Raw genomic sequence first — 13,056 nt, forward strand, 5'->3', positions numbered from 1 at the left:
GAATTCAAATGGCGCGCGAGTGGAAGTGAGGTGGCGCAGGGAGAATGGGTCAAGGTGGTTTCATTATTTAAACCAACCTAATTAAACCAAATAAGTTAGGCCCAATTAGATTAATTTAAACCCAACTAAATTAGGCTTAATTAGGCTTAATAAAATTCTAATCAAATTAAGAATTTATTAAGCCACCCCTGATCAAATCAGGGACCAAACCATCTCGACGATTAGGTCAACTCTTAACCTAATCGGGTCAAACCCAACTGAATCCAATTCAATTGGACTTGATCTAAAATAATTATTTAATCAAATTAAATTAATTAGTGATCAAATCATCTAATTAACCTCATATAAATATTGAGTCCAAATCTGATGGGTAATCAGGCATCAAAATTCATCGATATGTAACCCTGATCGAAGAGTCCCAAACCAGTGAGACTCTTGACCCCGGTATCCAAAATGTGTGGGACTCATGAATCAGAGAATCTTGATTCTCGATCACAGAGTCCCAGACACATAGGACTCATAGTCCATGAGCATTAGGACTCTTCATCAGCCATCAGATCAGATAGAAACCTCTAATGTGTGTGACCCCACAGGTTCGAACCTAAGTCGGTAGCACAGGAATCAATTCCTGTACTAATCGAAGTGATCATCTAGCAATGGTAACCCGACGATCAGATAGGTTGAATAGTCACAATCGCAACACTCAAAACCTATGTGAATATTACTATATAATTCATCCTTTTGACCTCTGTGTTTAGGACGACTCAGGGTTAAAATGTCAACCCTGATTAGATCATCTGAATCGTGCTCAACTCAAACAGTCCTGTGACTTCTCACAAGGACTACCCTAGCCAAGGTTTTGCTAAATTGAAATACAACTGTACATAGCTCCTAAACTGGAGTGGTCAATCCCATCTTGATACATGCACCGACAAGTCAAGTACTTGACTACACCCAGTAGCCTTCTGTCACTTGAATTAGAAATTCAGGTAGTCCAGTGCTAAGTGCAGTGAGTTGCTTGCAAGTCACTGTGGCGGTCTCAGGTCAGAGGGACATTTATACCCATATTCCATCGGAGCAAATCTTGACAGCAGAAATAGCTCTGGAGTCGTCACGTTCAGTGCAGATGTACCCTTACATCTCACCTGTATGTCATACCAGTGTCTCCACACTCATTGGTTAAGAAGACAACCAACCTATATGGCACACAATGACCTATGCTTGATAAACATTGTTATCTTTGATAACAACGTATCATTTGGTCGTGAACAGATTTAAGGACTAAACGACAAATCCTTTTTTGTCAAGTCTAAATAGTCCTAAGGACTTCACCATAACATAAGAGTTCATAAGAAGATGAAACATTTTGTGATGAAAAATATCAAAATAATTTTTATTAATTTATAATTCATGTACATATGCAAAAATGAGCATAACCGTCAACAGGCTGACGATTGACTTTGGGACACTATTCCCAACAGGCTGCTGGGTATAGTCTAGTACTTGACTTGTCGGTGCGTGTGTCAAGATGTGATTGACCACTCCAGTTTAGGAGCTGTGTACAGTCATATTTTAATTTAGCAAAATCTTGGCCAGGGTAGTCCTGGTGAGGAGTCACAGGGCTGTTTGAGTTGAGCATGATTCGGATGATCTGATCAGGGTTGACAGTTTAACCCTGAGTCATCCTAAATACAGGGGTCAAAAAAAATGAATTATACAGTAACCACATTCACATAAGTTCTAAATGTTGTGATTGTGACTATTCGACCTATCCAGATATCGGGTACCATTGCTAGATGGTCACTTCGATTAGTACAGGAATTGGTTCCTGTGCTACCGGCTTAGGTTCGAACCTGCGGGGTCACACACATTAGAGGTTTCTATCTAATTTGATGGCTGATGAAGAATCCTAATACTTGTAGACTATGAGTCCTATGTGTCTGGGACTCTGTGATCAAAAATCAGGATTCTCTGATCACGAGTTCCACACATTTTGGGTATCGGGGTCAAGAGTCTCAATGGTTTGGGACTCTTCGATCAAGGTTTCATATCGATGGACTTTGATATCCGATTGCCCATCAAATTTAGACTCAATATTTATGAGAGGTTTAATTAGTGATTTGATCATTAATTAACTCAATTTAATTAAGTAATTATTTTTGGATCAAGTCCAATTGAATTGGATTCAGTTGGGTTTGACCCGATTAGGTTAAGTGTTGACCTAATTGTCGAAGTGGTTTGGTCCCCTGATTTGATCAAGGATTGGGCTTAGTCAATTTTTGATTTGATTAGAATTTTATTGAGCCTAATTAAGCTTAATTAAGTTAGATTTAATTTAGTCTAATTATGCTTAACCTATTTTGATTAGGTTGGCTCAATTAGGTTCAAACCACCTTGATATTTATCCCTGCGCCATCTCACTTCTTCAGCATCCTTTTGAATTCATGAGAAAAGAGTTTCTCTTGAATTTTCTCCCATGCAGAAGGCATCTCATGCCCATTCTTGTGTGCCAATCTTTGGATAAACTTGATTTGTTAGCCATTCAAATTCAAAGGGTGTTTAAATTTGAATGGATAACTTATCCCTTGCGCCTTCATGCTTATCCATCTGGTGCGCCACTTATCATACACGAGAAAGAGTTTCTCATGAAATCTTTCTACGCACAAAGAACTCACACCCCTTCTCTTCTTATGCCCAAGTGGATAGGGATGAGTTGGTTTGCATTTGAATTCAAATTCGATTTGAATTCAAATGTGCAACCACTTATCTTTATCCTCTCACGCGGATAAGACACGTCTTGCATTATTTTAAAAAGAAGAGAAAGGTGGGGCATATGCACAATCTAATCTGAAAAAGAAAAGAGGGCGTGAGGAAGGTTTTCTGCATATTTTTGAAAAGTTCAAAACATTCCGAGAGAAAAAAAAGAAAGAGAGTGGGTGCAGGGTCTTCTGTGAGCACCCTAGGGTTTCAACTTGGGGTTCGGGAAGTGAGAAAGTGAGCTAACGAGTATCGTGAGCCCACTAAATTCAAGGGAGAGCATCATCAATCTCTCAAGCATGTTTACTGATGATCTGGAGTATCTGAGAAATCGACAGACATCGATCGAAGGAGTTCGATCAGCATCGATCGTCGAAAGGGCTCTACAACGAGCTAGCACTCGTGAGGAGCCAATCAGATCGAAAGGTTCATGTGGATGATTCGCAAAGATCAGACATACTGGTGGCTGTATTGCGATGATTAAATCCTCCCGACGATGATCAAATTGCGGCGATCGACTACCCGCACAAAGATATTGTGTTCTGAACACATAACAGTAAATTATTTACTGTTCAAATTTGAATTTCAAATTTAAATGCATGCAAGCTGTATATCATATTTAGATCCTATTTGTTGCCCAGCTATGCAACCCAAGAGGGGGGGTGAATTGGGTTTCTAAAAATTTTAAGCCCAACAAATAACTTATGAAGAACAAAACAATGGCTTTAAATCAATATTAATTACCTAAAGTAGTATTGCAAGATATAATAAAGAAATAAGATAAAGCGATAAAGCACACCACAAACACAAGGATTTATAGTGGTTCGGTGCTAACCTTGCACCTACATCCACTCCCCAAGATCCCACTTGGGAATTTCAATCCACTATCCTTTGTATTCAACCTGAATACAAAACGTCGGAAACTCCGACACTAGCTATCCCAAGCTAGAATACAAGACGTCGGAAACTCCGACCCTAGCTATCCCAAGCTAGAACATTGTTTTCCCGGGTACAAGCAACCCAAAACACTCCGATTTCAGGTTCGGATCAACCTTTCCTTGTTTTGGAAATCCTCCAAAAAAAGAGCAAAAACTCACAAAGAGTAAGAATATTTAGAGCACAGATGAATACAATAACAGCTCCTTAAATGAGCAAATATAACAATAAAAGCTTTACTCAAATGAAGAACCCCTTTTTCAGATTTTCTCAAGATGAATAACGGTTGAACGCTTGAGAAGAGGTTGATTGTTGATTGAAGATCTCTTGAAAGCTTTGAACGATCTCTAGATCAAGGTTGAAACGATAGGCGTGAAGAATTCTCTCCTTGAAAGATCTTCCTTTTCTCTTTCACAATCTCTCTGGATATTGTGGATCCTCTCTCTTTTTCTCTATGGATATTTCGTTGATCTCAGGCTTTTCTTGCAAATTTGGATCCTCTCTTCTGTTCTTCTCTTTTTCCTCCTTTTTTTTTCTTCACATTGATTTCACGTTTGATCCGCTATTTAATCTGCAATTTCTTTCATCAAATTAAGCATTTTGTAGCATTGAAGCAAGAGAAAAATAATTTAGGCAGATAAAGAGCCGTTAGAGGATTTTTAGGAAGCATAAATGGCAATTAAAATGGGCAAAAAAATAGCCATTGCTGACATTTCCCGTCGCAGGGGTCGACTCATGAGTCGACTCATGCTTCAGGGTCGACTCATGAGTCGACCTCTGTTGCAAAAACAGAGAATGCTTTTCTGGAATTTTTGGCTCAAATTAGCAGGGTCGACTCATGAGTCGACTCATGCCTTGTGGGTCGACTCATGAGTCGACTCACAGGTCGTGCCAAGCCAGAAAACTAGCGTGCCAGGAGAATTTTTGCGTGCCAATCAGCTCACAGTGCCATGAGTTGACTCATGAGTCGACTCATGCACTTCAAACCTTCATAACTTCAAAAATATAAGTCCAAACACAATGAAATTTTCACCAATAATTTCAAATCATTGTTCTACCAAATGGTACTATTAAATCAGGATTTTAGTGAAATTATGATTTTGCCCTTGAAGAGCATAAGGACTTTTTCATTTTAAAATTTGTATCCCTTCAATCTGCTTTGTAATCATCAAAATCAATCTAGGAGCAACAATCTCCCCCTTTTTGATGATGACAAAACATATGAACAAAAATATTTATGTTAATGCATTAATTTCAAAAGAATCCATTATAGGTGTATATGCTTGAAAAGAGTATGATTCTTTTGGCATGTAATATAAATGCAAAATAGTTTGTCCATTTTCTTAAAGATTTGAAAAGGGTATTAGATCATTTTAAGTTCAAGATATATCAGAGCAAGAGAAGATAAATAACTTTTTCTATGTATCAGAGCAAAAATAATTTTTACAATGATATCAGAAAAGATTTTATAATGTATCAAAGCAAGAAAATTTTTAATGTATCAGAGAAAATTTCATACAGTATCAGAGCAAATGTTATAATATATTAGAGAAACCTTCACACTATATCGGATCAAATGTTATCATGTATCAGATCAAGTTGAAAGAAATTGTAGATGTATCAGAGTAAAACAAATTTCTTATTGATGTATCAAGGTGAGTAAAATTTCAAAAGCAAGTTTGAATATCAGAGCTATATATATAAAAAAATTTATTTGCATTGTACTCATGATTTTGCTTTTGATGGATAACTTTTTGTTAAAGTTCTGTCTGATACCAAATTTTGATACCAAAATTTCTCAAAGTTTTGTTTAATCTTTCAATCCTTATTTTTGTCTAATTTCTCCAATATTTGTTTAATTTCTTCAATATTTGTTTAATTTCTTCAATATTTGTTTTAATTTAATTTTTCCCCCTTTTTCTCATAATTTAGGGTTTTGCTTTTTGTCTAATTTCAATTTTTGTTTAATTTTAATTTCTCCCCCTTTTTGACATCATCAAACATAGTTAACCCTTTCTTTTCTTTTTCTGAAATATTCTTTAATTTCTTTCTCTTTAGAGTTTTTCACAGATGTTGCTCCCCCTTAATATAGCAATTATCAATAGCAAACAACAACAAGGAGAAGATAATATTTCAATAGATGTATCAGAGATTGAAATATAACCAAAATATAATCATTACAAAGATATAGGTAAAAGATGATTCATTAATATCATAATTGTTTCAATACATAAAATTCAACCAGCTAAATATCAATACATGGCCCCAAGGTATAGATCCTAGAACAAGATACTAACTCCTAAGATCTAGATAAGTCAATGATCAGAGTCATCAGATATAGGTGAGGAGATGATGGATCAGAAGTGCGTCCTCTACCCCGTCTGCCTCTGCCACGAGTAGGAGAACGAGATGAACTGGGAGGCTGAGAACGCTGAGATACTAGGGCTGATACCATGAGTCTGATAGAATCAAGTACGTTCAGTGCTCTGGAAACAGATTGAAGTAGAGCAGTGAACTGGGTGGTAGCATGCTCACTCGATCCTCTGATCTCTTTCCTCAGTAGCTCATATCCACCTTCTAATGCTCCTCTGAGCCTTCCAGCCTCTGCAGTGAGGTCTGTGACCTCAATAGTAGACTCCTGTGGCTGGGGATGGGCCAATGCAAGAACTTGCCCCTGCAATCAAGAACTCTGCCAGTAAGTCTCCAGACTGTATCCTCAAGCTGCTGTATCCTGACGGACTGATCTGAATCATCTGAAATACAGTGGAGATGTGGGGAGTAATGGTCTGATCAGAAGAAGTAGCTCCAGGTGCAAAAGAAGTACTACTCCACTGGCTAGACAACAAAGAAGCCACACGCTGAGATATATGCTCGATCTGATCATCAGCCAGTCTGAACTCTGATGGAGTGCTCTACTCTCTGGCTGATACACTGGTGTGGGCATCCTAGTAAACTCAGAAGGGCCAGCCTCAGTATCAGGAATGAACTGGGTATCTGGTGAAGCTGCCCTGAAATCATGTACAGGAGAAGATGGACCTTCTTCTTCTACTCTGCCTTCAGTTCTGTCTTCAGCTCTTTCCTCAGCTCTCTCCTCAGCTCTTTCTTCTGAGCCCTTGATCCAACCACCAACAGTCTTTGTAATTCCCATTCGGTGCAGGCTGTGTTGGTTGAAAGTGTCCACATATGAGAGCTTGGTAGGTGTCTCCCCCTCACAGCTAACTCCAAACCTCCTAAATACTCTAGTAAGGGCCATACCATAAGGCAACCTTGGATCTGTTCAAAGTTTCTCTCATGGCCTCTATCATAAGTGCAGGGAGGTTTAGGGGGGTTTGAGTGATGATATAAAATGACACATACATCTCTGCAGATAGTAAGTCATGTCTACCACTCCTAGGAAAGAATAGTTTTGTCACAATCTGATGCAGGTCCCTCATCTCAATGGACAGTAGCTTTGCTTCCAATCTGTTTAAACTTCCTGAAAAATCTTCTCCTAAGATAATTCTGATCCCTTCTTCTTTAATTGGAGTTCCATATATGAGTATCCTTCACTAGGCAACTGAAGTATCTCTCCAATATCCTAGAATCCAAACAGATGTCAATCCCCTTTACAGTTGAAGTCACAGACCCGTTTCCATAATTTAGGTTCTGGTAGAACTCTCTGACTAGATCAACATAGGTGACTTCCTTAAGAGAGCAATAAAGTTCCCATCCTTGATTTTTGATCTTGGTAGCAAAAGTAAAGCCTTCTTTCTCAAAGAACCGAAAATCTATATTTTTCCCGATTTCTACTTTTCTATCAGAAAGAAGATTTACACTGGGGCTTATGGAGGATTGAGAGGGACCTTGAGCAGGTACTGAAACTGGATTGGGAACACTGGAAGACTGAGCATGCCTTTTCTTTCGGACAATTTCCTCAAACTCACGGATTGATTTCCTTCTTTGGGGAAGTTTCATCTTTGGAGCCATATCCAATAAAGTAGCAGACAAGAAGACTTGAATTCAGTGGAGGAGGGATCACAAAAGAGTAAAGAAGAATTTTGGTGGAGAAAAGAAGTGGATTTTGAATGAACGGTGAAGTTCTAGGCACGTTCCAACCCGCCAAGCAATGCGAGAAAGCACAGAAAAATCCTTTTCAAGGAGGCGATTTTTGGTGGAGAGAAGGAGAGAGAATTGCCTCAGAATTGATCCTTGGATTTGGAGCAAAAAGAGTTGGAGAGGATGGCTTTCGGAAGGAAGACGACGAGAAGATGAGTCGTCTCATAAACAGGGTTTCCCGTTTTAAAAACAATGAACCCGATGGAAGTTGGTGGGATTTACAAGTTTGCCATTGAGTTGACTCATGGGGGTCGACTCATGAAGTTCAAAAATCAGAAAAAATATAAATAAATTCCAGAAAAATTCAAAATTTTGGGAGAAAGAATTTTGCTCAATGATAAGTTTTTAGAGTGATAAAACTAAGCTTTTGGAACCAGGATAGTTGTTGGAAATTGAGCTCTAAGAATATTTGATAATAATTAAAAGAAGTTTAGGCAAAGGATCTAGAATTCCTAGATTTTCCTAATTTCACAGAATCTATCCTCACTAAGGGCCTTTGTAAAGATATCAGCTAATTAATTTTCAGTGCTAATATATTCAAGAATTATATTTTTGTTTTGAACATGCTCTCTTATGAAATGATGTCTTATTTCAATATGTTTAGATCTTGAGTGTTGTATTGGATTTTTAGATAGATTTATGGCACTTGTATTGTCACATTTTATTAGAGTTTCATTAAGTTTGATTCAAAATCTTCGAGTTGTTGCTTAATCCACAAGATTTGAGCACAACAACTTCCGGCTGCAATGTATTCGCCTCAGCCGTAGACAGTGCCACCGAATTTTGTTTCTTGCTAAACCATGAGATTAGGTTAACTCCAAGAAATTGGCAAGTTCCACTTGTACTTTTTCTATCTAATTTACATCCAGCAAAATCAGCATCAGAATATCCTAACAAATTAATTTGTGAGTCCTTAGAGTACCATAACCCTATAGTTTGTGTACCATTTAAGTATCTAAGGATTCTTTTAACAGCATTCAAATGAGATTCCTTAGGATTAGATTGATATCTTGCACATAAGCAAACACTAAACATGATATCAGGCCTACTTGCAGTTAGATATAATAATGAGCCAATCATACCTCTGTAGTATTTTAAGTCTACGCTTTTACCTTCATCATCCTTGTCAAGCTTACTTGAGGGACTCATTGGTGTGCCAATAGGTTTGCAGTTCTCCATTCCAAATCTTTTGAGTAGTTCCTTGGTGTACTTGCTTTGGGTGATGGAGATTCCCTCTTTTGATTGTTTGATTTGGAGTCCAAGAAAGAAAGTGAGTTCTCCCATCATGCTCATCTCGAACTCTCCCTGCATAAGCTTAGCAAAGTCTTGACAAAGGGATTCATTAGTAGACCCAAAAATTATGTCATCAACATAAATTTGTATAATTAGCATATCATTTTGGTTTCTTCTAATAAATAGGGTTGTGTCTACATTGCCTCTTGAGAAACCATTATTTAGTAGAAATTTGCTTAGCCTTTCATACCATGCTCTAGGTGCTTGTTTTAGACCATATAAAGCTTTATTTAATCTAAAGACATGATTGGGAAAAGCATGATTTTCAAATCCTGGGGGTTGTTCTACATATACTTCTTCAGAAATATATCCATTTAAAAATACACTTTTAACATCCATTTGAAATAGTTTGAATTTCATAAAGCAAGCATAAGCAAGTAGAAGTCTAATGGCTTCTAATCTAGCAACAGGTGCAAATGTTTCATCAAAATCAATTCCTTCTTCTTGATTATATCCCTTAGCAACCAGTCTTGCTTTATTTCTAATTACATTTCCATGCTCATCTAACTTATTTCTAAAGACCCATTTTGTGCCAATTATTGAATAATCTTTAGGTCTTTTCACTAAGGTCCAAACATTATTTCTTTCAAATGACTGAGTTCTTCTTGCATAGCATTAATCCAGTTATGATCATTTTCAGCTTCTTCAAAAGTTTTAGGTTCAAGTTGAGATACAAAAGCACAATGATTAAGTACATCTCTAAGTGAAGAACGTGTTTTTACCCCATGCATAGGATCACCGATAATTAATTCCTTAGGGTGGTTGTGAACATACCTCCATTCCTTGGGTAAGTCATTTGTACCTTGAGGTTGTTCTTGAATTTCTTCACCTTTCTCATTTTGTTCATCTTCTTGATCCTTGTCTTCTGGAGTTGCTGAATCTTTCAGAGTGATCTCCTTCATACCTTCTATTAGTGGATCTGCATCATCAACACCCTCATTCTTCCTTGAAGGAGGATCGTTAGATTCATCAAAGACAACATGTATGGACTCCTCAACTACTAAGGTTCTTTTGTTGAACACTCTAAATGCTTTACTAGTGGAGGAGTAACCTAGAAGGATTGCTTCATCTAATTTTGTATCAAATTTACCAAGTTTTTCTTTGCCATTATTTAATACAAAACATCGGCAACCAAAAGCATGAAAATAGGCAATATTTGGTTTTCTTCCTTTCCAAAGTTCATAGGGGTTTTCTTTAAAAATTATCTTATTAAAGCACGATTTAAAATGTAACAAGCTGTGTTAATAGCTTCCGCCCAAAAATATTTTGGAAGGTTGCTTTCACAGAGCATGGTACGGGCCATTTCTTCTAAGGTTCTATTTTTCCTTTCAACTACCCCATTCTGTTGGGGTGTCCTAGGAGCAGAGAAGTTGTGGCCAATTTCATTTTCATCACAAAAATTTTCAAAGTCATGATTTTCAAATTCTGTTCCATGATCACTTCTAATATTTTGAATTGAAAATCCTTTTTCATTAGTGACTTTTCGATGAAATTTCGTGAAAATTTGAAAAGTTTCATTTTTATGAGCTAAAAAGAAAACCCAAGTAAAACGAGAGTAATCATCAATTATTACAAATCCATATCGTTTTCCTCCTAGACTAGTGGTTTTAGTTGGTCCAAATAAATCCATATGTAAGAGCTCTAAAGGTCTAGAAGTTGAAATAGTATTTTTGGATTTAAATGATACTCTAGTTTGTTTACCTAATTGGCATGCATCACAAATTCTATCCTTTTCAAAATTCAATTTTGGCAAACCGAGAACTAAATCCTTTTTGATTAATTTTGAAAGAGAATGCATGCTAATATGTGCAAGTCTATGATGCCACAGCCAACTAGTCTCATTTATTTTAGCATTTAAGGAAACTAGGCATTGCATGTCTAATTTAGTTAAATCATTCAAGTCTACCATATAAACATTGCCATGCCTATGTCCTATAAATTTAATGCCATCGTTAATAGGACTCGTCACAATGCATACAGATGATTCAAAACTTACTTTATACCCTTTATCACAGAATTGACTAATGCTGAGTAAGTTATGCTTTAAACCTTTAACAAGTAAAACATTCTCAATGTATTTGGAGGGAGTGATACCAATGTTACCTATCCCGATGATCTTTCCTTTGCCATTATCTCCAAAGGTGACCATCCCTCCATCCTTAGCATCAAGCGTGATGAATTGTGATTCATCACCAGTCATGTGTCTCGAGCATCCGCTGTCAAGATACCATTTCCTGTTTCCTTCTTGGGATGCTAGACACACCTGCAAGCACAGATCAAGTTTCTGTCTTAGGTACCCAAGCTTTCTTGGGTCCTTTCAGGTTAGTCAGAATGGTTCCTTTTGGAACCCATATTTTCTTTGTGTTTGCATATTTGTTAATAAGACATGTGTATGATTTATGTCCTATTCTTCCACATTTAAAATAAGTAATATTTGTAGGCTTTTTGCTTGAATAATTTGCATAAATATCCTTCAAAAATTTTTGTTTCTTCAGGGGTTTATAACTAAGTCCAGCCTTATCATATATAGCTTTCTGATTATCAAGGATCATATTTAGCTTGTTTGAACTTAAGGTGAACTTATCTACTATAGATTTCAGCCTGTTAATTTCATCCTTAAAGTTTTGATTTTCTTGAATCAATGTGAATTTTTCAATTGAAAGAATTTCAGCTTGTTTCACTAAGGACTGATTTTCCAATTTCAGCTCTTTGTTTTTCTTCCCTAGTTTCTTTAATTCATCAATTGAATCATAGAAAGCTTCATGCAATTCTTCAAAAGTAAATTCACTAGTGGATTCAGAAGTTACCTCATTTTCATGTGCCATCAGGCACAGATTGGCTTGTTCGGTTGAGATTTCCTCGTCGGAGCTTGAGTCATCACTCGCACTCCAGGTCGCCATCATTGCCTTCTTTTTAAATTTCTTTGGACCTTTCTTCAATTGAGGATATTCGGATCTGAAATGTCCTGGCTTCTTGCACTCGTAGCATATAGGGGTTTGATCTTTCTCCTTTTCTATGCTTTGATCCCCTTTTGTAAATTTCTTTCTCATCTCCTGTTTCCTTTTTCTTAGAAACTTCTTGAATTTCCGGGTGATGAGAGCCATCTCCTCATCCTGATCTTCATCTTCAGAGTCATCTGTTTCATAATCAGGTGAAGTTGTGGATTTGAGGGCAATGGTTCTTTTCTTTTTGATTTCATCCTCTTGATGTTGCATCATGCTAAGTTCATGAGTCATCAAGGATCCAAGAAGCTCTTCTAGAGGTAGAGTGTTCAAGTCCTTTGCTTCTTGGATGGCAGTCACCTTGGCTTCTCAAGTTCTTGGCAGTGACCTGAGAATCTTCCTTACAAGTTCACTGTTAGTATAAGATTTGCCAAGACTCTTTAAACCATTGATTATATCAGTAAAACGAGTAAACATAGCAGTTATGGACTCATCATGCTCTATTTTGAACAATTCATATTTATGTACAAGCATGTTTATTTTAGACTCTTTTACTTGATTTGTTCCCTCATGGGTGACTTCTAACCTATTCCATATTTCTTTAGCAGATGCACAAGTAGAAATGCGATTAAATTCACTAGCATCTAGTGCACAATAAAGAACATTCATAGCTTTGGCATTTAATTGTGCCAATTTCTTGTCAACCTCATCCCATTCTTTCTCGGATTTGGTTGACTCCTCACCATCTATAATCTTGGTGGGTGTGTGAGGACCATTCACTATGATACTCCACATATCATAGTCGAGTGCTTGTATGAAAATCTTTATCCGAGCTTTCCAATAGGTGTAATTAGACCCATTGAAAAGTGGAGGTCGGTTTGTTGATTGCCCCTCAGCTAGAGAAGTTCCAACATGGGTTGCCATAGATCTTTGGCTCTTTGATTGTTAGATCAAAGAAGGGCTAGAGCACTGGCTCTGATACCACTTGTTGCCCAGCTATGCAACCCAAGAGGGGGGGGGGGTGAATTAGGTT

This window comes from Elaeis guineensis, chromosome 1 (genome assembly GCF_000442705.2).
Source record: "Elaeis guineensis isolate ETL-2024a chromosome 1, EG11, whole genome shotgun sequence".
In the NCBI taxonomy this organism is placed as follows: Eukaryota; Viridiplantae; Streptophyta; class Magnoliopsida; order Arecales; family Arecaceae; genus Elaeis; species Elaeis guineensis.